The sequence below is a fragment of the Somniosus microcephalus genome, chromosome 21, assembly GCF_052327205.1.
Source record: "Somniosus microcephalus isolate GS21.2 chromosome 21, FLI_Smic_1.0, whole genome shotgun sequence".
Taxonomy (NCBI): Eukaryota; Metazoa; Chordata; class Chondrichthyes; order Squaliformes; family Somniosidae; genus Somniosus; species Somniosus microcephalus.
Window position 1 is genome coordinate 7,751,002 of NC_141007.1, and position 6,000 is coordinate 7,757,001.

The following is a 6,000-nucleotide window of genomic DNA, read 5'->3' on the forward strand; positions in this document are numbered from 1 at the left end:
CTGTAGCCCTGCAGGTTACAGCATCCCAAGGGCACATCCAAGTACTTTTTAAATGTGGTTAGGGTTCCTGCCTCTACCACCCTTTCAGGCAGTGAGTTCCAGACCCCCACAACCTTCTGGGTGAAGAGATTTCCCCTCAAATCCCCTCTAAACCTCCCCCCAATTACTTTAAATCTGTGCCCCCTGGTTTTTGACCCCTCTGCTAAGGGAAATAGGTCCTTTCTATCCAGTTTATCTAGGCCCCTCATAATTTTATACACCTCAATAAGGTCTCCCCTCAGCCTCCTCTGTTCCAAGGAAAACAGACCCAGCCTATCCAGTCTTTCCTCATAGCTAAGATTCTCTACTCCCAGCAACATCCTTGTAAATCTCCTCTGTACCCTCTCTAGTGCAATCACATCTTTCCTGTAATGTGGTGACCAGAACTGCACGCAGTACTCTAGCTGAGGCCTAACTAGTGTTTTATACAGTTGAAGCATAACCCCCCTGCTCTTGTATTCTATGCCACGGCTAATAAAGGCAAGCATTCCGTATGCCTTCTTAACCACCTTATCTACTTGGCCTGCTACCTTCAGGGATCTGTGGACATGCACTCCAAGGTCCCTTTGTTCCTCTACACTACTCAGTGTCCTACCATTTAATGTGTATTCCCTTTCCCTGTTAGCCCTCCCCAAATGCATTACAGGAAACTTTCTGATATCTGGCACTGACGGGACCGAGCTGGTGCCGTAACATCAAAAGTGCCGGACATACCAGAGTTAATGTTTAAACGTACGAAACTGAGAAGCTCCGTGTGAATCAACAAACCCTGTTGCTTAGCAACAGCTTCAAAACAGTCGGCTGCAGCTGCAAGCATCTGTAGCTGAAGCTGTTGCTATAGCTACAGACCTTGCAGTGCTTGACTGGGAAAAAAAAAGCAACGAGAACTGAAAAAACATATAGACGGCTCCTGATTTTTGCCGTTAGATCGAGTATTCCAGACATATAACCTCCGGATAAACCAAAGTTTCCTGTACCTCACACTTCTCCGGATTGAATTCCATTTGCCACTGTTCTGCCCACCTGACCAATTTATTGATATCTTCCTGCAGTCTACAGCTTCCTTCTTCAGTATCGACCACACAGCCGATTTTAGTATCATCTGCAAATTTCTTAATCATACCCCCTATATTCAAGTCTAGATCATTGATATATACCACAAAAAGCAAGGGACCCAGTACTGAGCCCTGCGGAACCCCACTGGAAACAGCCTTCCAATCACAAAAACACCCATCAACCATTACCCTCTGCTTCCTGTCTCCGAGCCAGTTTTGAATCCAACTTGACACTTTGCCCTGGATCCCATGGACATTTACCTTTGTGATCAGTCTGCCATGTGAAAATTTATCAAAAGCCTTGGCTGTGGCAGGACTGCAGAGCTTTGATCTGATCCGTTGATTGTGGGATCACTTAGCCCTGTCTATAGCATGCTGTTTCCCCTTTTTAGCATACATGTAGTCCTGTGTTGCAGCTTCCTCATGTTGGCCCTTCATTTTTAGGTATGCCCACACCCCCGATCACCCCGACCATCAACCACACACTCCCCATCAGCCCTGACCCTCGACCCCACACTCCCCATCACCACGTCGACCCTCGACCCTATACTCCCTATCGCCAGCTCGACCCTGAACCCCACAGTCCCCTTCACCACTGGTCCTCAACCCCACACTCCCCAACACCCCTGAACCTTGACCCCACAGTCCCCATCGCCACCTCAACCCTTGACCCCACACTCCCCATCGCCACAGTGACCCTTGATCCCATACACCCCATCGCCACCCCGACCGTCGACCCTTAACTCCCCATCACCCCAACCCTCGACCCTACAATCCCCATCACCACCTGGACCCTTGACCCCACACTCCTCATCGCAACCTTGTCACCTTACGCCCGCAGTGCTCTCACATCCACAGTGTGTCACACTCACAGTGTGTCACACTCAGTGTCCTCACACCCACAGTGTCCTCACGCTCAGTGTCCTCACGCTCAGTGTCCTCACACCCACAGTGTCCTCACGCTCAGAGTCCTCACGCTCAGTGTCCTCTCACACTCACAGTGTGTCACACTCAGTGTCCTCACACTCACAGTGTCCTCATGCTCAGTGTCCTCACACACAGTGTCCTCACACTCACAGTGTCCTCATGCTCAGTGTCCTCACACTCACAGTGTCCTCACACTCACAGGGTCATAGACATAGACCATCCAAATTCAGTACCCGGTCCCTGCTTTCTCCCCATATCCCTTGATCCCTTTAGCCTTAAGAAACATATCTAACTCCTTCTTGAATATATTTAATGAATTGGCCTCCATTGCCTTCTGCGGTAGAGAATTCCACAGGTTCACCACTCTCTGGGTGAAGAAATTCCTCCTCATCTCTGTCCTAAATGGCTTACCCCTTATCCTTAGACTGTGACCCCTGGTTCTGGACTCCCCGACCATCGGGAACATCCTTCCTGCATCTCGTCTGTCTAGTCCTATTAGAATTTTATAAGTTTCAATGAGATCCCCTCTCATTCTTCTAAACTCCAATGAGTATAAGCCCAATCGACCCAATCTCTCCTCATAAGTCATTCCTGCCATCCCAGGTATCAGTCTGGTGAATCTTCGCTGTACTCCCTCCATGGCAAGAACATCCTTCCTCAGATAAGGCGACCAAAACTGCACACAGTACTCAAGGTGTTGTCTCACCAAGGCCCTGTACAACTGCAGCAGGACATCCTTGTTCCTGTACTCGAACCCTCTTGCTACGAAGGCCAACATACCATTTGCCTTCTTAACCGCCTGCTGCACCTGCATGCTTACCTTCAGCAACTGGTGTACAAGGACACCCAGGTCTCGTTGCACTTCCCCTTATCCCAATCTATTGCCGTTCAGATAATAATCTGCCTTCCTGTTTTTGACACCAAAGTGGATAACCTCGCATTTATCCACATTATATTGCATCTGCCATGCTTCTGCCCAATCACCCAACCTGTCCAAATCGTACTGGAGTTTCTCGGCATCTTCCTCACAGCACACATGCCCACCCAGCTTTGTGTCGTCTGCAAACTTGGAGATATTACATCTAGTTCCCTTGTCTAGATCATTGATATATATTGTGAATAGCTGGGGTCCTAGCACCGATCCCTGCGGTACCCCACTAGTCACTGCCTGCCACTCAGAAAAAGACCCGTTTATTCCAACTCTTTGCTTTCTGTCTGCCAACCAGTTCTCTATCCAAGTCAATACCTTACCCCCAATCCCATGTGCCTTAATTTTACACGCTAATCTCTTATGCGGGACCTTATCGAAAGCCTTCTGAAAGTCCAAATACACCACATCCACTGGTTCTCCCTTATCTATTTTACCAGTTACATCCTCAAAGAATTCCACATATTTAGTGTGTCACACTCAGTGTCCTCACACTCACAGTGTCCTCACACCCACAGTGTGTCACACTCAGTGTCCTCACACCCAGTGTCCTCACACCCAGTGTCATCACACTCAGTGTCCTCACACTCAGTGTCCTCACACCCAGTGTCCTCACACTCAGTGTCCTCACACTCAGTGTCCTCACACCCAGTGTCCTCACACTCAGTGTCCTCACACCCACAGTGTCCTCACACTCAGTGTCCTCACACCCAGTGTCCTCACACTCAGTGTTCTCACACTCAGTTTCCTCACACACAGTGTCCTCACACTCAGTGTCCTCACACCCAGTGTCCTCACACTCACAGTGTCCTCACACCCAGTGTCCTCACACCCAGTTTCCTCACACTCAGTGTCCTCACACTCACAGTGCCCTCACACCCAGTGTCCTCACACCCAGTGTCCTCACACTCACAGTGTCCTCACACTCAGTGTCCTCACACCCACAGTGTGCTTAGCTTAGCTCCCAAATTCCCTGACCTCTCCGCCGTCAAGACTATGCTTCTCCACTAGACAATGATCTAGTGACTAGTGGATCACGAGTGGAGCTCGGGACCAGGGATCACGAGAATATCAGTGCTAATTTGACCCTGTGAGAGACAACATCATTCATGTTCGAGGCCGGGACCCAGGAGCGAGGACGAGCCCAGCAGCAAGGTCAAGGCCCAGGAGTGGCGCAGCGTGGACCAGCAGCAGGGTTGGGGCCCAGGGAAGGTGCGGCATGGGCCAACAGTGAGGTCGGGAGGACCACAATGCATCCTATGAAACCCAGGCAGATAGGACCTGTGGGAAGGAGGGAGGAGGACAGTAGCAGTATGTTTGTGTGTGTGTGTGCTAGGCTGTTGTAGCAGAGCCTGGTCTCCAATCGTCTTGGATCCCCTTGCTATTGGACCAAGACCTTGCTCTGTGAAGCCCATGTGGTAGCTGGTGTGCAACGGCCACCCCATGTTAAAAGAATTCACGCACAGGCATCTTCCACCCTTTAAAATGAAGTTCGGGACCTGGAACATCATGGACAACCCCAACAGTGACAGACCGGAATGCCGTACTGCCATCGTTGCCTGGGAGCTCAGATGTTTCGACATTGACATCGCCGCCCTAAGTGAGACCCGATGGCTACACCTTCATCTGGAAAGGCAAACCTGAAGAAGAACGCCGCCTCCATGGGGTAGGCTTCGCCATAAAAAATGCACTGGTCGGGCGTCTCAGAGACTCCCCTAGTGGTATAAACGAACGCCTCATGAATCTTCGACTCACTCTAGCCGGGAACCAGTGCGCTATGGTCATCAGTGCGTACGCCCCAACAGTGCAAGCCACAGACGAAACCAAAGAAGAATTCTACTCCAGCCTTGAACAATCCCTGTCCCGAGTTCCAACGGGCGACAAGCTGATCCTCCTTGGTGACTTTAACGCCAGAGTTGGAAAGGACACAGACCTCTGGAGAGGTGTGATCAGCAGAGAGGGGGTAGGGAAAGCCAACTCCAACGGTACCCTCCTCCTGACAAAATGCTTAGAACATGGCCTCGTCATAACCAACACCTTGTTCCGTCAGAGAGACAAGTACAAGGCTTCCTGGCAACACCCTCGTTCCAAGCACTGGCATCTGCTGGACTATGTCATCGTCTGAGCGAGGGACCACAAGGACGTCCGTATTGTTGTATCCGTGTGTTAATGGAGACAAAGAGTTGGTTTCACAGGTGTTTACTGAACAAAGTCTGGAGGTGAACTAACAGATACAAGACACTATACAGGCTTATATAGCCCGAGTGGCCATTACCGGCATTACAGCACACAGGGGGCTCTTAAAGGCACATACACCACAATTCCTCCCCTTTTAGACAACCAGTACATAACATTTTAAGTAATCATTAATTAACATGTTACAAGAACAATAATTTACACATTTGTTGCAGTTAATCAATTATAAGTCAGTCTCTCTGGAGGCTTCCTGACTCGGTCCGGATAACGCCTCGGTGGTGTAGTAGTTTCTGGTGGTGTAGTAGGTTCTTTTGGCAAGGTCGATTCGGCTTGAATGCCAGTGTCGGGTTCATCTGGTTCCAGTATCACCGGATCGGAGGTAGATACTATGGCTATCTCTGCTTCATCATTAGGCGTATAGAGTTGTGGTGTAGGTTGCCCCTTTTCGGATGACTCTATGATCTGGTCAGCATGGCGCCTTATTATGCTTTCTCCAATGTCCACGGTATACATCAGCGGTCCTAGTCGTGTGCAAATAGTTCCAGGCTGCCATTTCTCGGTATGGTAGTCCCGGGCCAAACTTGTTGACCTATCTGGAAGGTTCTAGTTGGCCTTTCATTCATGCCTTGAAATTGCCGGTTCTCCACGTCCCTTCTGATGTTTGGCTTGATCAAATCCAGCCGGCATCTTAGGCTTCTATTGAAGAACATCATGGCGGGAGTTTGGTTTGTAACCACATGTGTTGCATTCCTGTATGCAAACAAGAAGTTATCTACCTTATGCTGTAGATTTATGTCTTCATTACCCATGGCCTTTATGGCCTTCTTGAAGGTCTGGACAAACCTTTCAGCTAAT